At 33.5% G+C, this 24491-nt stretch overlaps 1 protein-coding gene across 1 annotated transcript in view; it reads right to left on the reverse strand.

Annotated features, from left to right (window-relative positions):
• Positions 1-24491, reverse strand: part of LOC113553443 (zinc finger protein ZIC 1-like) — a 90721-nt gene that overhangs the window by 18877 nt on the left and 47353 nt on the right. The window lies entirely within an intron of this gene.

Here is a 24491-nt window from a genome sequence, read left to right on the forward strand (position 1 = left end):
AGTCAGCAGATAACGATGATCCTACATCTTACAACTCTGTGTACGCGTGTGTATATAACAATAAATAGCAATAAATGTTTGGAAACGTATAACGTTATTAAATGTGTTCCACTGTTCCTTATACATATTATTATATCCGAAGCTATATTTAGTTTTATGTGATAGTAAGTGTTTAATAAAGTGGTACATAACGATGATACAATGTATATATACCTATAATGAGTTTATACAGGAATTATGTATAGTATTAGTGTCGAAATAAAAATCACCTAATAGTAATAAAACTTTTTGGATTGTTATTGGTCATTAACCGTATGATATTCCAATCCGTTAACGAAAAAAAAAAAAAACTATATATTATACATAAATATATATATTCGTCGGAGCGGCGTTCTGGCGTTAAAGTCTCCGCGTTGAATAATACAATAATATACAATATAATAACTCATTGAACAAATAATCAAATTAAACGTCGTCTTTCGTTTATTATAGGTATATATATATATATATATTATGCATACACGGTACATATAATATAATATACGAATGTTATTTGTTATATGTATAATATAATATAATCTCCCTGTATACATGTACATATATACAATATAAATACTATAAACACACACACACATATATACACACAATAATAACCACTCTCTCGACTATATTGAGGTGTATATATATATATATATATATATATATAAATTCACACACGAGTTTATCTACTGGTTTCGTTACGTTCGGTTTTTATAGGTCTATGTGGTGATATAAACCTAAACCGAACGTATATAATATATATATGTATATATATAAGTACGATAATATGTATAAAGGTATACGCGCGCCGCGTACGTGTTAAAATAGAAAAACACGGAAATGGTTTTTGGCAACGCATAGGTCTCCAATATCTATGTATATGCGCGCGCGCGCGCACACACACACACACATACACACATATACCTGATGACGACTACGACGGCGACCGGATCGTGGCGAGCGTGGGCTGTGTCTTAATGGGCTCCGGATATGTTTATGGCAACGGCAGGAAAACCGAGACACATGGTCGTAAATACGACGCGGTATTTCGGCAATCTCGCAATGAGGGTATACGCGTATTATATTTCAGATCTTTTATTTCATTTTTTTTTTTTATTTCTATTAATCACGCGTGGACGTTTCGTATATATATATATAACAGGGTATATAATATTAAATAGTAATAAGTCCCAGTACGATACGCGTATACACTTAACTATATATATAATATATTATATAATACATCAATAAACATGAAATATAATAAATACGCGCCCAGAGTTATTACAACAACATGGTTATTTATCTATAGACAAAATTTTCTAGGCACGCATCGTTTCTATTAAATTCAAAAGGTTTCGTTTTCCACCAAAATCAATACATCTTATACCTTAAGAGACGCGTCTCGTCCGCGTGTGTTGTCATATCATCTCCGTTAATGCGCACCGTATAGTTAATTTACATTTTAACAGTTCTTATTGATCAAATATAATTTCGTTAGTTTTAATATTGAAGTTTTATTATCAAACTCAAAGGTAACAACACATTCTGTGGTTTGTCGGAAATTTTGTAAATGCTCATAACTTACTACAAAAATATCGAAAAACACACTTCCGACAAACCATGGAATATGATTTAATTATAATAACATAGTCCATATATACATTCGAGTTCGATAATAGGTAAATATTACTACTATAATACTCTCGTATTACAACTAGATGAGAACTATACTTCACCGGTATACGTAAATGTTGTTATACGTATTATACGCACTTGTACACTGCAATACGGAGATAACACAATAAGCGGGGAGACGTCCTCTTATTAACTCTTAAACGTATATCATGTGCACATTACAGAATGCGGTGATCCATTAAAGAGTACACTCATTGGTTTTAAAAGTTTTGATTGTTTTTCAAACAATCTTTTTTCACATAACTATTGTTGTCATCGCAAAAGCTTAATTTATAATACAGTCTTTGTGAGTGGAGTGAATAATTGGTACAAGCCTACTCCACAAAATGATAGTTTACGCTCATTCATCACTCCACTCATCGTCTCAACATTAAATACGTACTTGTAATTAATTAACTGTATACACTCGTTCGGAATCCAATACTTATATTATACAGCTAAATACTCCGAAAATACTCTGAATTAGTACATCGGTCGGTTTAAAATACAAGTAGGCATGTATTGTAAAAATCATGCGCAATAATGGCAAACGGTGTGAATCGGACTGATTCTGCAATGTACAAAACACAATATTACAGGTTCACTGCCGAAGTGCTGAAAATATAAATCAGTCCGCTTATTTTTAAAAACTATCGACGTGTGACAATATATATATATATATTAATTATATACCCGTCATTGTAGGCGCGCGTGTGCAATTAAAATGTAGTGCGTGCGTATAATATTATATTCGCCGACACAAGAGCGCCATGCCGTAGTCCGTTTTAATTTGTCGTCATGATAATTGTTCGTCTAAATTGCGCGTACAGATATAATATATATATAAACAACATATGCAGTCCGTTTATATACCATAACCGAGATTTTATTATATATATTTAAATAGTTATAGGCGAGTTGCGGGCCGGCCTTTTCGCTTTTCCGCATCGTATTATACGATCTGCCGCACTGCCGCCGACGTCGTTTATGACTAACCGCGAATCAGTGTAATTAAGCATATCATAGTATATATATTATATCCGGCTGTATAGAATATGTCCGGACCATCTGGTCTGCTGTCACTACTGCTGCAACGTTATGCAAGACCTTCCGCTCAGCAGCATTGTGAAATAAGAATACGATCTGTGTTGCGTTTTCGGATGTATAATATAATAATATAATTTTTTATGCATCTCTAGAACAGGACACCCACTTGCACGGACATGCGTCAATTCGACAAAAAAAAACAATTATTTCGTATAGTATATACTATTGTATCGTATTATACTACATCGATCACGACTAAACCGCCTAATCATAGGTTATTACCGATTATCGTTTTATTAAGCGTTTCGATTAACGAAACGTGTCGAATGACTTTGAATACTTCGTCTTTTATTGACTCCGGTGCGTCTATAGTACCTACGTAAATTATATTAAACGTATAGTACGCTCATCTTAGAAATTAGAATATCGTCAGAAGAAGACGCGCGCATAACGAGCGCATTGTATACAAATAGTATGTAGCATTATTACGATATGTATATATTATTATCGTTCATCGGCAAATAGTCATTATATATTGTTTATACTTCTACTCAGATATGGAAATTACAGTATTAATTTGTCATCGAAATTGTTGGAAAATACAAATGAATATGTATTGTACAATTTGTAATAACGAACGTCTAATACATAAATATTATATTATCTATAGCAATTTATAATATATACATAATAATATAATACTATACAGCGCGCAGTTATTACGATATCGTCTTTCGTCATTATTATCAGTATATACATAGATATTATAATTACATAAACGTTGTGGTTTTATTTATTGTGTTTGCTTTACTCCGTGTACGCTGCCGCATGTATACAACAGGTAGGCATATAATAGAGTTAATAATATAATTCTGTTTGATTAAGAATATAAACATATTATCGTGTACCGCGCACATAACATATTTATACGTATATTGTACATTATATACGAGAAACGTGTGTACTTGTCCTAGTCGATAAATCTATCGGTCCCGCCGAGAAATACGTCCGAATGTATATTATATTGTATTATAAATAGAGTACCTATACGACGGTGTCGGTGTACATATATATATATATACACAGTATAAGGACTTGGCACTGAACATAATTTATCTAGCATAATAATTTTCCTACGACGCACTGCTGTAATTTTACAATGCCTACATGAATACGCGCGTTGTCGAACAATAGCTGTCCCATTATATGCACAGGGGTGTGAAAGAAACACATTTTGCGACAGCTGTTGATCGGCATCGTAGTGCATAATATATTTTCTCGTGCGCACAGTCATCTCCGAGAGACGCGTATTACAAGATAATTTAGTGGAGGACGATAACTATCGTTTTTCCTCAACGCTCGAAACAACATAGGAATTCGACGAAAAAATACAAACATAAATACGAGTCTAAGTCTTTAACACGTACGTATTAATAATATTTAGATAATAATATATTGTCGTTAAATCGTAAAGTATACAAAGTGCGAGTCCGTCGCGTCGTCCCGTTTTCTCGTCGTTTAACAAACGCGTGATGGTCACGACCGAACGCGAAATCGCTATACGGACCACCCTGTACACGAAACTTATACCTACCTGTATGACGGTATATCGACGTATATTATTACACTATAGCGCGGAGTCGATTATTTATTCGTTTTTCTCCGCATTGTTATGTATACGTGTTACGCGTGTGCTTCTGTACAATATATAATATAATATATAAATGCGTCTATATGCCTGTACGTACCGCTGTTGTGCAAGACAAAAATATGCGTTTTTATTACGACCGCGGCTGTGGCGCGCGAAACGCGCAACCTCCGCAGAGGTCTCCGAGCGCACGCATAATACACACGGCCGTGTTGTAGCAGTCCACCACGCGCCCGCGTCTGATTGATGGCGTTTTAATGAAGTGTCTCGGCAGAGAACGGCCGGCCGAGGAGAGTCGTTAATGCGTATAGCCTCGAACTTGACGTGTATACATGTGTGTGCACGCCATTGTATTTGTACAATGCGGTTGACCCATTCACTTTGCACCACATTTCCCGAGGTCTGCAGCAACAGCAGCCACTCAGCGGAGTGGTGTGTGCGTGCGCGTGTTGTATAGTTGCGCAAAAAAACACACACACACACAAATCGTATATTATAATCGATATGTCGAGTAGGTATATGAATATATATATATATATATATATATGATATCATTGATAATATGTATATACATATATAGGTATATATATTTTTTATGATATATATTGTATTATTTCGCCGTCCCCCGCCGAGTCGAACGTTTCACTGCAATAATAGGCAACCGACGACGGAATCGAGAACTCGCATAAACCGTCGTCGAGCTTTTTAGAAAAAAGGTTTCGATAAAAGTGTCTGTATCAACGCATATTCAATCGTAAGCTTATACATAATCGCTGCGGCGAGCGACCGCAATATACCGGTCCTTACAACAACAATAACGTCATCGGGTAATTGCACTTATTAATACGTCGGATTGTATAGGTATATATATACTCGTGACAGAAAAGAACGTTCCGCGAACGTTACATAAACCAATTTGTTAACGGATAATTAATATTTTTAATAAGATTTTTTTTTTTTTTACGTAAAAACAAGAACAGAAAATTACGCTTAACGCGTTCCTCTGCAGTGTAATATATTAAGGTCGTTGTCAACTATATAATAAATGTCGTACATTAAATAAGATATATATTATACGCGGGACGAACGGATCGAATTCGATTCGAACGTTTTGGTCAGTGCAGTTCGACAATCCCCATATCGTAATCGCGTACACCCAGTATATTATTGTATCGTATTATATTCGCGATACGAAACGCGCGCGTATCGGTAATGATGTATTATAATTCATAAAACATGTGAATGCACAAAACCGACGTCGTCGCTGAACACTTCGCAGTTTTCGTCCGACGGTAATAATTCGTATTATGTGCTTGCGCTGAAGGTATTATGCGCATACATGTGTTATATAGTGTGCTGCAGCTATCATGTACATAGCGATATGTATAAAATAATGTATATATATGCGTAGTACACGCGCAGGAAATCGAAGTCTTTTCGTGTCTTATTATAATGAAGCTTAATTGTCGGAACAATATCTTCGACATGTCTATACAGCACAAGCACGTGATGTTCTGTGTGTGTGTGTGTGTGAACACGCGCGCATAGCATCATATATATATTATACAGCTTGTTCGTTGTACTTATATATTATGTTTTTTCTTCTAGTCTTCCTTGCCGTCTACCGCCACCGCCGCAGCATCCCTCTGGTACACGACGATGACGTCGGCGGCGGTGACGCGATTACACGAGTTATACGTACGCAACACCGCCGTACTGCCGAGAGATCGTGTGCCGAACACTTTCCGGACGTGTACGACGCCTATATAAGACCCGACCGTATTATATATAATGTCATATAATGTACCCCGTCTAAACGCGAACACGTGTAATTCACGTATTGATAAACGCGTCCTTTGCTCAACTCTGTATATATATATATATAAATGTTTATAATATGTGTACCTGTGTATGTGTGTGTGTGTGTGAAGCGACGTCGAAACAATACCGTAAGACACCAGACACCTAACACACATGCTCGCTCGCAGACAACAAGTACATATGCGTATATACTCGTGTATATATATATATATATGTGTGTGTGTGTGTGTGTGTGTGTGCATGAACGATAATTTTTGACGAACAAAAAAAAGTTTATCAGATATAGTCGATATAGACTATTATAAACCTGTCGAGCGTGGCATATTGTGTCCAAACCAGATTTCATATACCCCGACCGCTCGATACTATTCATAGATGTATTGCTATAGATTTGTTAAAAGGTCAAAACATCAATGAAAAATGTTGAATATACAGAAAAAAAGTGATAAAAATGCAAGAGAGATGTATGAAATATAGAAAAAAGTTTAAATAGCGCATATTTTTTTTATCAATCATTTAATTTTATAACTAATACTTATCATTCATTAAAAACGATAATTTTTAGCAAAGTATTGTAGTACCTAAATTATATTATTATTGAAAAACCATAAAAAAATATACAAATACAATATAGTAGGTATAATTCGTATTTGTATGAAATAAATTTGTAGCTTAATCTTCTATAAAAAACGACGACGCGTAGGTATAGAAAAACATGTAAATTATTTGACTTTTAAAACACTATTATTATTACATTAAACAGTTACTGAGCGTTTGAAAATCAAATAGTCATTGGACCCAACTCGTACCACAGAATTTAATAAACATTTTTAATATTTGGTGCGTTGCAAAAATAGCACACGGGATAATAGTTAACAAAATCATAAGAAATATTTATGCACTTCATACTATTATGTATATACCATTTACGATATTACACGTGACACGACGGTACAGATCGGATTGACGACTGATGAGTAAGACATCGTAATAATCGACGAAACACGAAACGAACAACGAAAAATTAGGACAATGTCTCAGCCGAGGTTGATGAAATAATGGTTGACTCACGGAGGCTAAAATAAAAACTGCAGCAATAGTAATGCACTAAAGCTCCGATTCGAAGAACGCCGCGTGGTATGACTGTGCGAGTAATGACGATGTCCGTGAGTCGTATCCGAATCGAGTGAACATGAATGAAATCGTATCGGTTTCGCGCATACAACACGTTGTATGAATAAGGTAATTTTCATTCGCATTTAACGCTAATTGTTTTTGTTTTTGTTTTTTTTTTTCATTTTAACGCGATATCTACCGAATATCACACCCGAGGTGTTTTGACAACGATAAATCATCAGACCAAAAACGTTGGCCCTTTTAACGTGGTGTTTTGAGAGGAGGATAAAACCTGTAATCGACGTTATAATACTGTTATTTGCAATGTGTCTATAAATTTGTTTCTTATAAGCATCGAAACCGGTCCGCGTGTCGGAGTCGTCGGATTACCTAATTTCCTGTTATTAACTCCGCTCAGCCGGTCGTTTAACAATCATGTATATTGCGCACGAATAGATATATTATTATTATATGTATATACACACCGTTCGTATAGGCCTTGAGTGGAGACTGAATAAAATTAAAATTAAAAAATAAATAAATAACGACGTCCGTTTTTGGAATCAGTTTTCCGTTCGGTGTTTCCGTTTTCAAATCGAATTTAAATAGTCACATACATTACACAATGATATAATATTATTGTGTATTATGTACTATAATAATATAATATAATGCGCACAAATCACGGACGAGAGAAATTCTGCTGTGAGCGTATATACGCATATAATATGTATACATAAATTGTTTACGAGGCGCATCCTTAAGCAATCGAAATGCAATGCACATAATATGCGAGCCGATAAACACACACTATAGTAGGAGTACCTAGGTGTACATTAATATCAAATAGATTTTTATTATTTATATAACAAACGGGAGACAGGCCGACGTCTGTATCGCCTGAGGCGTTCTGCCTTTTTTTTTCAACTTTGATTTTTGACAAATTACATTATCGTATACGGCACAGGTACGTTTACAACTACGAAAAACACTCACACTGGCACAATATTAATTAGGTAGGTATTACCAACGAACCGGGCGTTATTTTAATTACATTTATTATTTTCACATACAATATAACACGACGGCCGATTGTGAACGTTTCGTTTTCGTATTGGTATTACGACTGTATAATACGCGAGTATTTAGTCATTCGTCGGAGAACATTCAACCGTATGTGCGTTCATAAAATAAAATCATATTAAAAAGAAAACCGAACGATTGGATTTACTGCACATCCTCCGGGTAAAGTCGATTCGTCAGAATTATACAGGTTTTCGTGATATATAAATTTAGGTACTTTTCGTAACTCGAGGCCTTTTTAGATTACTTCTAATAAGTAATGATTCATAATGTAGGTACGCTATTTTTTAGTGGACAAAGAATTATTACTATATTATATAGTAAGTTGTACGTATTATTAGGACCACCGCGCAGCTACTTGAATATCTCATCGCTTAAAAGGCCATCTGGTTTACGGATAAATAAATAATAAAAAAAATTCGCCCGGAGAACTATCGAGATCGTATATCATTGCCTATAGACAAAATATAATGAAAAGCACCCCGCACTTAGCTCTGGTGTTGTAATAATTTCTTAGCTAATATACTTAAATTAAATCAAATTAAACGTTGTCAATTGCAGTCTATACAGCACGCGATTGAAGTATAAAATAACGCATAATGTATTATTTATTATGATCCTATTATTATAAACTGCGGTAAAATCGAAACGAGTTTTACGTCATTAATTTACCATCAGTTAAAAGATGAAAATAAATCTTATGAAAATTAATAGGAACACGAAAATCAAAACCATTTGTATATTATAGAAACGAACACGTCGCATGATGCAATATTATTTTTCTCCTTTTAAAAAACTAACCGAATACGAAAGTGTTGTTTTCAGTCAACGTCCATCGCTTATTTATCATTTATATTCTTGCCAATAAAATGGCGCACTCGTCTATATATTGCAATATAATATATAATATTTGAATATTACATCCCAACTATTAAATACATTTTTTTTCTTTAAAAATTTATTTGACGTGTGCGACGAGTGGAAATTTTCTTCTACTTATAGTTGTTGAAATACGAGGTTTTGCTAGTTGTTTGGCACATTGAAAACTGTTTATTTGTTATTAACTTTATAAAACGTGAACACGATAATTTAAAATTAACATTATAATATGTTTCTTGATGAATTTTATACAACTATAGTATTGCGTTCATATAGGTATAAGACAGTAAAATATTTTATTTGTCTCAAAAAGTCTATATATATATTGGTTAGTTTTTGACAATAATAACAAGTCTGGAAATATGTGTACATTGTGTACGCTTATTTATGTTTACATTGACGTAAATAATTTAAGTATTATGTTTTAGTGTGTTTTATTGTTCTCGAAATTATTTTATGAGCCGATTGTCAAATATTAACAGTCAAAACTATTATTTTTTTGTTCAAATTAAATGTTTGTCGTCAGATCTTGACACGTAATTTTAGTGAAAAAATATCACGTCCTAAAAACATTACATAAGACTTGCAGTATAAATTGTATATTTTATATGGACCTTGTGCGATACCCAATCGAAACTACCTATGCTGCCAATGACTGCTAGATAAATATTTGAAAAAATGAAAACTGTTCTCCCGCAAAATCGTGTCGTGTTAGTGTCACACGTGGCGCGATTATCATCGTATAGGCACGTCTTGTGGACTTTCGTGCTCAAATAACACGACGCGTTGAGCTCGGAAAACGTCTCGCGATATCGCACAAGCTATTACATATAGTCATGTCCTATAATAATGCGCATGTGCTTGTGAAAATGAGTAATACGTATATGTAACGTATAAATATACGTCGTCTCGCGGTGACAGAAAGGGGTTAATAAAACCGCCGCCGCCGACGACGACGACGACGACGACGGAATGTCGCCGCTTTATAGATCTATGGTTTCCTGTTGCGGCACGACGGCAGCTCGCGACGGCGGTGACCTTCTTCTCGTCGTAGGTACCTACGATACGTCTACCTATACGTATAGCGTATAGTTAGTAGGCTTACCTATATAAAATATTATATTACCTGCGCTCGCGTTATGCAAGCCGCTGTCGCAGAGGCCGACAACGAACGCGCGTAATTTAGAACGCGCCGCGGCGAGGGAATTTTTTTTCTTCTAACGCGCCGACAAGTGGTTGCGAAAGACGGGCGACATTTGCGTAGTGTACGCAAACGCGAGAACGATTTTATCGGCCGGGCCGGGTGTTACGCCGGCGTGCGAAAAACCACACGACTAATTGGATGTGCCTATAACATGCGCCTGTGCGGGTAATATGTATATAAAGCCAATAATATAATGCATATCATTTTATATATGTGTGCGGCGTGTGCCTACACATGTATAACACCCGACGCGACTCGCCGTGAACGCCAAAGCGCAACCGATCCATAAAGTGACTCGCGCGCGCGGGAGAAACGTGTGGCTAAAAGTCGATATGACTTGATCGAATCGCGGTCCGTGCCCATACAGTACGCTGTCTATAACACCTATGCAACGTGTATTATTATAATAGCGATACATACGAATATAACCTGTTTTGAAAACGGAGAAAAAAAATGCGTTCCCGCGGAGATAAATGCAAATTGCCGTCATAATAATTGTGCGGCGGCGATTTTCGTGCCGACTGCACTGCGGTATATAATAGGCAATAGGTGATATTAGATCCGATTTACAACATGTTCTATTATAGTGTTTTATATACATAAATAATATTATTATTAGTATAGCACCGTATTAAAACGTAAATATACGAACTCCGCCGTCGTTTCGTGACCACACTACAGCGCGCGATTTATGATAGCGAATATTGCGGACTGCGGAGAACAATGTGTACGTATAGGCATAATAAAACACAAATAGGCACTACCTACATATTATACGATATAACGCAACTTTAGCACAGATTGTCTGCAGAGATTCGATTTCGTATTCGCCAGGAGTTGTAAAAAATATATATTCCACTACGATATAATATTATAAAGTGAAAATGAAATGGACGATGTGATGCTGTACGCGCGGCTGCAGTTATGCAGTGTATTATCGAGTATTTAAATTTCCACGTACAGGTAATATGTTATAAAATTATTATGCGTGTAATTTAAAAATGATTTAATAGTATTTAATATTATTACACTCGCAATGAATAATAAATAATATTGATTTACTATAAACCGTATTTTAAATATTGAGGTATAGAGGTTGATGTTATAACTTATTGTTTATAATAGGTGTATAATATAATGCGCCTAGACGATTTATAATGTTTCAGTTACAAAACCTGAAATTTGTATTAAAAATACACGAATCGAGGGTATAATTAAAAAACTGAGATATATGCACGGATCGGGTGGACCACCGAGGCGGTTATTGATAATAAATCATTGAATTTCGAACACGTTTTTAAGCGACGCACACTATTTAACAAAAAATGTCAACTATTATTATGAATATTATCATGATTTTCTTTGTGTAATGTTTTCAAACTTTTAATATTGTATAAATGTTATCATTATTTTCACCAATTATTTTTGAATTTATTTGAAAATATAAAAAAATTGATCGTTTAATCTAAGAAAATACAATTTCCGTATTAAACAGACCTATGGAACTAGATAAACAGATGAAAAATCCTTATAAACCAATGAGTGTCCATATCCTTCTTTGAAATCTAAAATAATATCAATAAAAGTATTGTTCAAAAAAATGAATGTAATTAAAAAACAACAAACTAATTATTACTTAGGTAAAAACAGAAACTGTAATGTATACGCTGAACTAGCATATGTGTGTGTGTGTGGGGGATAACAATAAACTCGTTTACGATAATAATTATTAATGAGATAATGGTAATGAAAATGGTAGGTTTTATTGTTATATTAACTTTGGTATACACTTCCCATTATAGTTGAGGATCAGTGTAAAAAACGATTTCTTTCTTATTCATGCATTCCTCGTTACACTTGTTCTGTCGATAGTAAATTTTAATTTGCTACAGTTATGAATCATATTATTATTTGAGTCGAAAACGATTAAATATATGTTAATACTCTGTCCACTTAACTTTATAATTATATAATATGAGTAGATATTCTAAGTGGAATGATGAATATAATGTATTGTCTTATAATGATGCACGTCGTACGTGTGTGTATTTTTTGAGTTTAAAGAAGGAGAAACACGTTTTGTATTAGAAAAAATGCTCCAATCTACAACTTTTTAGAGAAAATTATATCTCAAACATTTCTCATTATATCTAAGACAAATAGCTTGGTCAAAAGTTTCAATTTTCGTTACCGAAATATTTATAATTGCATTTGTTTAGACATGATATAATTTTGAAAAACATTTTGATCTATTTAAAGGCTTTTGAAATGTTTTACTTATTTAGATTAAAATAAATCCTACTTTTATATTGTACGATTATTGTTGTTTGTGATAAAAAAAACTTCGAAAATATAATATAAGTGTCTTCATATAAGATTAAGAAAATAAATTCACAGACAATCTATAATTGTTATAAATTAGATACGTTTATATTTTTATACCTCTACGATTTCACGTATAGATTTTTTACACCTAATTTAAAAAAAAAAATAATGCAAATTAATTCACATACATTTTTTAATAACCCTTGAATTTCAAATGTTGAAACTATTTTTCTATATCGTGATTTATTTTATAGATGACTTATATAGGTTGACAGACGATTTCTGTTTTGCATCATTTTTAACCATATTCAATGATTTGTCATTGAATTCAAACTTAACACACCCATTACAGTGACCTACTCAATGACTAGATACAATAAACATCACTTACAATGCATCAGAATGATTTCTTGGGTTTTACAAGTAAATTTAAATATTCATAATTATATGACAGAGTTTTTAAATATTCAAATGCATCAATGTTTTTTTTTTTTTTTTTTACAAATTCTTTATCGAAATGCCATCTGAACTTATAATTATGTTGTACACGATATTCAATTATAATACGTATATTCATTGTTTTGATTAATTTATTTTGAATCAATTAAAATCATTTTCATGATTATATTATAATATTCAAAGTATAGTATCTACTATCTAGTAATATTTAAGTTGTCAATTAATTAAAAAAGAAACATCAGTTTTAAATTATTTTGGTTTTTTTTTATTGTAGCATTCGTAAATTTTATCTTTTAGAATTCGATTTAACGAATTGATGAGTTTATTAATCAATTGTAACGTATGTGATCATGTGGAACCAGTTTTTAAATACGTAGATATGTGTGTGTGTGTGTTTAAATTTGATCAATTAATGTATTTCGAATACATTAACTATTGTCAGTTGATTGAGAAAACCATATTTGTCGAAAACATCAAACCACTTGCCTCCATTGCCAAAAAAAAAAAAACTAAAAAACTTCTTGTTCAAATTTCTGAAACTACGAGTCCCAAACTGGTTTTAAAATTAAAACCTATTAACCGATTGTTGAAACATCCCACCACTTTGTCATTTTAAATCGTTGTGCCACGAGCATTTGAAAATACGAACATAATAATATATAATGAGCAGTGCTAAAAAGTAGAAAATATTGTAGGAAAACTATTTCTAGTCAATAATTTATACAGTCTCATATCGATGCATCCATATTTGACTACTGGTTATATAGGACGCTGTGTATATACGCCGTATTATGTATAATATTATTATAAATTCGTGGTACTTCGAAATTTGCATGACATCCAATCTGTAGAATAATAATTTACAATATACTATAGTATGCGTTTTAAACGTTTTCGTGATCGGGAAAATGTTAAATTATTTTATTGTTTACATCAAGCTAAACAACACGTGTCAAAATATCGTACACGAAAACAGTACTGCGCAACACAAAACGAATAATAATATTATAATATTTCGGGCGAATAATAAGAGCACATAAATGTAACGTATGGTATTATATACACATATGCCTATATGTATAACATAATAATAATATGAAACGCAAAGGAAATGTCGTAATTCATCCGAAGATCGGAACTTTGAGACAATCGGACGTTTTGACATTCGGGGCGTCATCCATTGTGTCCGCTCGGCACACAATAACACACATAATTACACGATTATTGCACCATTTTTTTTTTTTTTATTATTATTATTACTATTATTATTCTTTATTGTTGTCGTGTCTTCGGATTTTGTTTTCGTTATTATTATTATTATTGTACCTATATCTACTCGCGAGCGCGCGCGCGGTCTAACCCACGAACGAAAATGATTTTATTTCATTTTTTATTTTTTAAACCTCATCCGACCGAGAGCTAGCCCACGCTCGTGTGTGTTGTACGCATGCATACGGTCCGCGCGAGAGAGTTCATTGTTCCCGGGACTCGCGCGTACAATATAATATACACACCGCGCGCCGCACACACGCCACGAGATATAAATATTCGTCAGATGTACCCATATACACCTGTGTGTGTGTGTGCGCGTGTGTGTGCGTGTGCACTATGTGTACACCATATACGCGGCATATTATATGGCTGTATAGAGTAATAATAATATACGTATATGGCGGGCACACGGCGCAGACATCAGCGCGATAATCCGACGTCGTATGAGACACACACAGGTACGCTGGTATACGCTGGTTACCAGGTATGATGTTAGAACGTGTAGATGAGGCGGCCGCGCGCGTCATGTGATACGGGCAGGGGGTGGGGACTTGCGATTATTATCGTCGTGGACCGTTAAAATTGGGTTGTCGATATAACTATCGCTGAGCTCGATCTGCGCCGCCGCCGCAGCGCGTGTGCCGATGATCTCGAAACGCGTAAACCCAACAGGTAGTGCAATAGGTACGCACAGCCGAATTATGTATTTTGTATATACCTACACGCCGCACTGTACATAGGTATACGCGTATAGAATAACTGCCATACATATATATATATATAACAGTCGCGTACACGTGTATTTATATATATATATGTATATTTATTTTAATAGCGAAAACCACCGCGCAACGGGTCGAAGAATATCAGACCGAATTGGAATCGGGCGAAACGGCATCTGCACGCGACCGATGCGTATACACGCCTAATAATATAATATATAGCAGCCCAAAGTACGCATTAAATGTGTATGTATATATATATATATATATATAGTTAAGTATGCGAGTTCGCAATTGGTTCGACGCACGCACGTTTGATTATAATGCGTTTTAAATGCTGTTTACGAGGTAACTTTTTAAGCCACCAATCGCTGTGTATGTACACGATAATTATCAAATTAATAATACTACGCCGCTATATAGTATATACCTACATACTATGATGTGTAACGTATCGTGCGGCTATATCAATTATATATTTCTCGGTTATTGAAAAAAAAAATTAATATTTAAAGACGCATAGGTACGTGCGGGTATCGAATTGTAGTGAACTGTAATAATAATATTCAACGCTAAAATACACATCCACCGGGTCTCCCCGCGCCGGGAAACGTCTGGTCGTGCTACTTTTGCATGTACATGGCAGCTACAGCGTATTATTTACATTATATTATTCTGGACGGCGGTCGAATAAAATAAACGTAACTCGCGTGCTGGTGGTTTTTTTTTTTTTTTCATTCTGTTTTCTGGATTAGCGAAACAACACTATTTCATATCGTAAAATATCATATCGAATTTGAAAACGCTCCAAGTGTTGCGACAGTACAATGTCTAAACGTCTTATAGGTGTACCGTGCGCACGCCGCGTCGCACACGTTACAATAATATGTCGCCATACGATAATAACGTACACAAACCCATTATTGCGTGCCACATTGTTTTAACACCGATCGATTGCCAATTCGATTCGAACACGACTGCGGACTGCGCGTTTTATCCGATATTTACTATATTTACATAGTAGCGAACTATTATAACGACAAAGCATAGGTCTTTGGCGACCGTGTAATATGGTAGTTGTAGTAGTCGGACGTGGGCAATCCGAAAAATTAAATTATATGTATGTCGACCTATAATGTCAGAAACAAACCCATGTACCCGTTGGCTACCGTATTTTTTTCATTATTATTATTATTATTATTATTATTATTTATTTATTTATTATTTTTGTTAACACGTAACTGCTGCGCTGCGCGTTTACGGTGGGCGCGTTTCAAAACAACTGTTTAAATTGGACGTTTTGTCCGTAAATAAAATTCTTACACGCCTACAATTCGCATGCGCGCGAAACCCACTTACGACCTCAATTATAAAATAAAAACCAACTTTGTGGTGAAACATCATCGCGTTTCGTCGGAATAAACAAAAATACAATAATAACATCGCGCATAGTAATAATAATTATATAATTTGTCAAACGACTGCATACAAGGTACAAGGTGAACGCGGGGGGGGGACCCGAGTCCATAGACACACCGTACGAGGGTGGTGTGGGGGCTTGTTAAACATAATAATAATGTTGTTGTTATTATTATTATTGTCACAGCGTCATATTATATCTCTCCCTATACGTACAGCAGTCTTTTACCTACATGGCTATAATAGTGTGTATAGGTATACACACACACACACACGGTTCACACGTGCGAGAAGTATTCGAATCTATAACCGTAGATAATCGGAAACAGCAAGTAATCGTGACTTATCGCATTCCAAGTGATTGACTCGTGATATTGCGATTTCACATATTATGCGAGACGATCGCGAGAACGTTACGATACGACGGCGTATATGGCTGAATATAACCGTATGTATATAATATAAACGAGCATATTATTATTATTATTATTTATACGCGTGTATAGATGTGTGTGTGTGTGTGTGTGATGTCTGTAAAACGTCGAATGTCCGATTTTAACGGCGGACTCTTAAAGCTCTAAAATTAATCTCCGGGACATAATAAATTGCCGTCCCAACGAGCCTGACGTTGTATAATATATGTTTTATTTTTGAAAAAAAGTAAAAAAAAAAAATAAAATAAATATCAAATAGATGCGGGCGATAATATGCTAATAAGGAATAATTTCCAATCGTAAACGTCTGCGTAAAACATCGGAGGCACTCAAATCTCGCCGTGCGGTATCTCGAATTGCGTATTAAAATGATGTGTCTCCGATACATTTGACCATTAAGTTTTCATTATTATTTCTATTTTTTTTTTTTTTTGCACGCGTTCCGTTCGGATTTGCATTTATACGTCTTTTTATAGCGTTGTTTCCATGCCAATTTCGTTTCAGATATAATTTCGAACGGAATATTATTTCATTTCAGTGTTGTATATACACATGCACGACAGCAATCGCTGCGTATGACATTATTGGAATACGCCGCATAATATTAAAATAATATATTGTTGTATTTAAATAGTTGTCAATTTTAAAAAAAATCTGTACTACAGCAATGCAGGTTCACGATTTGTGTATTTATAGCTTTTCGTCTCTGGTAGTATAATTTGAATAAACGAACAAACGAGTTATGCCCTCTAAACGATAAAACACTGAAGCAGAGAAACAACAAAAAGAAATAATAATAATAAAAAAAAAGAAAATAACAAAAATGATAATAACGTAACTAGTCACCCGGGGCCCCTATAATTATTGTGTTTTTTCTCATTTAAATAATCTTCTGGACAAACAATTTTGGTTTTCGACCTTACTGTAATGAGCGCCGGATATGCGCGTGCGTTAATTTATTATAACTGCATAGCCAATAGCTATTATACATCTGTACGGTAATAACAATCGTGTAAAATAATTACAATAATAGTCAAGTCACCAGTCGCTCGTTTACTCTTTTATCTGAGGATCCTGTAACATTATAAGTTCTCGTATAATGTATAATATGGGCGACAGTAATTTTACTCGGCTCGTAGGTACTAGCTATACGGTACGATATCGATTGAGAGGGAGATTATATCATTCGTTTCTAAAATTTTACGAGACATATTTTGGACTTTTAGACCACGGTAATGGTTATTTACACCGGGACCAGAAAATACGTTTGTATATAAAATATCATATTCTTTTTAGGTAGCCAAAATTAAAACGACGTTTATTTGGTTTACTGACATAATTTATGACCAGAGGGCGAATTATGAAACCGAAAAAATGTCACGTCGGAGCAATAGAAAAACGGTTTAGACAAAAATAATATTAACCGACTAGCAATAAAACGAAAATAATGTAAATATACGTTGTAGGCCGAGGTGATTTCCTGCGGTGGCACTCGGCCATTATCATAATTCCTTTACTTTTCCCTACCCCGTTCACGGGAAAAAAAAATATTTATAGGTGTAAACAATCGGTTTAAGTGGTGTAGGGCGACAATAGTTTAGATCTCGGAAAACGCATGAATAATATACGAAACACTAAAAAAACGAATTTATTTATTTTTTCCCCGCGCGTCGAACCTACCTACTGCTGTACGCGCGCCACGTTACACCTTGACCCACACGCTTTCTGTAGCCTGTACCTAAGTGATATGCTCTTCTACGGAAAAACTGGTTAACCATCATCATCATAATAGTATAATGTAATACGTATTATAATATGCGTGTATAATATATAGGTATATGTAGTTACCTATACATAATATGAAATGCGCGTGTACAGAAGACGGACAAAATAGTGTTCGATAGTTTCGCTCGAAAAATATATACATAACGTGTAACGATATAAATATACGAATACAACACAAATATGGAATTGTTTAATATATATATATTTTTTAGCCCATACAATTATATAATTATTATTGTACCTACGTTTTGGACGTTTGTTAAACTTTTCGTCGACGCGTTTCGGAAGAATAGTTATTTTCATTTTGAAATGCCATTGACCGCCCACGACACTTTTTTTTTTTAATATTCATATATATATATATATATATACTTATATAATGTCTTCTCTCAAGACCGGTTCTCGCCGTTATGCTAAAATTTTTACCACAGTAATTATCCATCCGCACCGCGTTATGTTTATTAATAGTCGGCATGGTTGAAAAGCCGGGGGTATTGTTTTCGCTAAGCGCGTGCGCCGTAGGACGCCCACCGTCGGTGTACAACAGAAAAATTACAAACGTACCTACAAGTATAATTATAATTATTATTATATATACATATTTGTAAAAATTGTACTATACGTGCGGAATATGGTGGGAGGGGGCGGAGGCAGTTTTATTTATCGTCAAGGTCTAAATAGTTTTTTTAAGCGTGAAAAATAGTGAAAAATATACGTAAACGTAGGTACCTAATTTAAGTAAAAAAAAATATTCTTGTATTTGATTTTTAATATTTACTATAAATCAAAATGTGTGCTTGCAGACTATACAGTCTTTTAAATAATATATAATTTTATATTTTAAAACAAATTACATTGAAATTGGTTCATGATATCATAATATTCTTATTGATATTTCTACTATGCAAAATGTAATATTATATTATTCGTTATTGGCGATAATATAATAAAATCATTTTGAGATAAAATTCACTTGATAACATTTGTATACTGATTCAAATAGTGTACTCGTATAAATAAATAATAATATGTTATTATTATATTTTACAATACCGATAATACAATCACTAACTAATATAATTTAAGCAGGTGCATTGAATTTACGAATTGATAGATACTAACTTTACTTGCAGTAAACGAAATGTAGACATTATAAAAATATTCTTAGGCACTTGTGGTACGAAAAACATAGGTATACTCATAAAAATTATAAGACGACTGTGACGCAATCGTCGATCAATTAAAACTTTTGACCAAGTTGACAACTACATCAACCAAAAACTATGAAAAAATGCAATCTAAAGAAATCCAAAACCGTTTATATAAATATATATAATTTTTATCACATTGTAATTTAAGCATCGTGAGCATTATATTATAGACCATAGTCCTATAAAAATAGTATGAATGTTTTATGATAAATCAAATATTATTTAAGTATAAATATTGGTACTTACATATGAGTTTTATCGAATTTCCCTAATTAAAATGTAAAATCAAAATCGTAAAATCATATTTCTGTGTTTTCTAAATATGTTATTAAACTAATTGAAATGAGGTAAAACATTTTTGAAAAAAAAATATAACTAATTAATAATAAATTATTAAAAATACACTGACTGCCTGCGGCAATGATTGCATTTGTGAGCTTCGATGTATTCTAAAAGTATATTTTACTAATTTATGAATATATTGTGTACATTATTTTTTACGTTTGAAAACATATTGCGTTTATACAAGAGATAAAAAAAAAATTAAACCTAATATCCGTATAATATTATAATTGCAATCGAATGCATTTAGATGTTGAACTATAATTATGAGTGATAAATAAGGCCATCGTAATATTATGCTATCGCCATACTATGGCAATATTTATTGCTTATTTTGCATTATTAATTATGATATTCTTAATTATTATCACGAATGTACCCATCCGGGCAAAAGGATATCTGCAGTGCAAATGCGTGCATAATATAACACAATATAACGGTCAACGGATTCCAGAAGTAGCGTTGTATATAATGAATACGAACAATATGATATACGGTATTATAATATAGTATACGATTATAATGATTATATTGATATATGTGGTTCATTAGCGTGTATCTCTTTCGGTAAATAAAATAAAATGATTGACGTCCGTGTAATACCTATAGATTTTAATATACAACAAATAGTATCGGTCACCGAGTAAATACCTACGTACATTGTTAGTTATTGGAAGGAGCTTATCTGAGCTTGGCCACCCAAAATATTACCCAAGCCCCACAAAAAAATTTTAAATTTCCTCTTTTCGTGAATATTGTTTTACACGTAATATTGGTATGATTTTTGTTTATATTTTACACGATTTATTCCGATTTGGGCTATTTTTTTTTTGTTCATAATTTTTATCTTTGATCCATCTCACGCGCTCTTATCCTATAAACTAAATAATTTTACTATATTAAAGCCAACCATTAAAAATATTTAAAAAGGTACCTACATCAAATTTTTAATCATTTGCTAAACCTGTAAAGAAATTTTATATATTGTTTGATTATAGCCTATAGATACTATTAACTTTCATTCAAATATTTTATGAATTATTGTTGTATAGTATACAATAGGTAATATTTATAATCGAAAAAATACAAATACTTATTTATATCACGAAAAGGTGGCATGGTTATACGAATTTTTTTTTTCTATTTAGAATTAGTAGTCATAGTTTTTGACCTAACCTGTATATCCTCGTTAAATTTGACTAAATCTCCGTCCATGGCAGTTGTACCTACCTATACGTAATTTATAAACGACAGGACACGTGTTTAGAACATTTCGATGTTAACTTTATCGAAATCCGTTGTACATAATAAAATACGCTTCTTCCATATTATACATAGCTTTCAGCGATACGTCATAATCGTGATTCACTCGTTACACGCAGCACGCGCGTACAATACGTCGTGTGCAACAGGTCGGTCATACCTACAGGTGGTTCGTATAATAAATTGATACCATTGCAGCTATATACGAATGTCGTTTATCGTTAAAATCTCGCGTCCGAATAATAATTATATCATTATAATACATAGATGTGTCGTATACACAAACAGTGTATTAAACACGTCTGTGAGTCCACTGCGAGGTCGTAAAAAATTGCCTAATTTTATTTTTTTTTTTTTTAATAGACGAGCATTATATATATATATATACATACATAGAGGACAGAGGTACTCGTACGGATACTTACCACGCACAACGCAATTATTTGCACGTCGTATTAAATGTACATAAGTAATAAAGTGTAAAAATAAAAAATTAAAAAAAAAAAAAACGATAATATGATATGTCACAAGCGTTTCCTGCAAACTGCTCATACTACATTATTCGAACATGGCGTACGCGTTTATGTACACATACGCACAATAACAATATTGTGTAGTACGCATCAACGACGCGAAACGGTTTGATGTATTTACCGTTTTTCCGCGAACGGATGCGGACACAAGGACGTACGAGCGCCTATATGGCTGTATAATAAAATGCGCATGCACATACGTGTTTCCTAATCGATTGTGTACAGCGTATATAATAAATATTATGTATACAGGGCGTTTCGTAAATAATAACGCTCGGCGAACAAAGTCAAACTTTCGACGCGCCGCAATGGTCGCTGTTGTACAATGTCACGGTGTGTTGTCACAGCGCGATTTGCAACAAATTCGCATACGCCTATATATATTATAATACTCTTGCGGAGCGCTTTAAACTACGCACAAATAATTTAATAAGACATCATCGGTTAAATTCGGAAACGGGCGAAAAATACTCGTGGACTGCGGACGGGAGGCGGATGTTTTTAATTTTCAGAAATATACGCTACGTACGATAGGTTAAAGGTTGAACGTACACTATGAATATAAATGAAATAGTAAAACAATTGAAAAATTAATAAAATGTGATTGACATAATACATGATGGTAATATAATGTGCATTCAAGTATAAAATACAAATCGAATTACATCTAGGGTTCTAAAATTGAAAATTTCACTGTTTTTGAAATATTTTTTCTTTTTTTAAATGTACTCGGTTATAGTTGAATAGAAATAATATATTGATTATATACAGAAAACATTGATAGTAAATATGCAAAAATATTCACTTACATTTTTGATATTTATCACTTGTATTATTAATTGGGTCCTGATTGGTTATTATTGTTATTATTATTTATTATACATATTTTCTTTGTTTCACACAATAAACCAACTTTTGAAAATTTTTACTTGCAAATTGACGTGATTATAAACTTTAAGATATAATAATTTATTTTTTATTTTTCATTGCAATGAAATATTTCAAAAAAAAAAAAACAAATCTCATCAAATTTTAAAAACCCCAATTACATCTACACGAATCGATAAAAATACCTGGATTTTACAGCCTAGTATAATATTATTACGTCGATTTGTCGAAAAGTAAAAGTATTTGTTCCTTGTTGTTGTTATGAAAATTACTATAAATAAAATAAAAAATAATGCTAAAGCTCGTTATAATATCGCTGTGTATAATATTATTATATAGACGCTCTCTCGTGTGTTGTTGTTAGAAATTAATGTAAATAGTCTATGTATAAAATATTATTATTCTTAGTGGTGGCTGTATTGGACGTTTATCTTATATAGGGAATATAATTTAAATATTTATTGAGAATAATCACAGAAGAGAAAAAAAATTATAGATGATCACATAAATATGTATTTAATCTATTTTGTTTTTTAAAACCCGTTATTATAATAGAATTAAGAACGATTATTATCACAATAGTTTCATATCATATATTAAAAATCTAAAGACATTTAAGAAAGAGAGGTTGAGTCGAACCACGAATAATGCATGTTAGCAAAACGACACGGTGCCAAACGGTGTGTAAGTGCGCAAACTCGATTCAAACTAAAATATCAAAATATGCTGTTATCGACGTCACGAGCTTATAAAGTCATAACGCCGCCGCGGATCGGGAAAAAAATGTTATACTACATGCTATAACACGACACTGTTGGATCGATATCTATACGAGATTAAAATATATCATCATATCAAATCGACAAGGATTATCGAGTCCTATACCTATATACCTACTATCTGGCCATAATAACGTATATATGTGTGTGTGTGTGTGCATTATATTCATTACGATAAATAATATTATATTATTATCACAAATCTAACACGCGAAAACACGTTCGAGTCGTAAACGACACGGCCGGTGGTTGTCTATAGCGAGGTTGGAACATATATATATATAAATAGGTATACTCGTAATGTGTTATACGTATTATATAGACGAGTTTTCCTCATGCGTCCTGTCACCGGACCGGCCGCCACTATGTATAATATTCCGACTTCGATAAGTTTCGATGCGTCCGTAAATAATTGTAATACGATTCCATGCGCGTGGGTCGTCACTCGTCGCCTCTGGGCGCACGCGTCCGAAAAAAATCGAAACGGCAGCCAATCGCGTCGCATTAAACATTACACGACGACGACGACGACGGTATTATAATAA

This window comes from Rhopalosiphum maidis, chromosome 2 (assembly GCF_003676215.2).
Source record: "Rhopalosiphum maidis isolate BTI-1 chromosome 2, ASM367621v3, whole genome shotgun sequence".
In the NCBI taxonomy this organism is placed as follows: Eukaryota; Metazoa; Arthropoda; class Insecta; order Hemiptera; family Aphididae; genus Rhopalosiphum; species Rhopalosiphum maidis.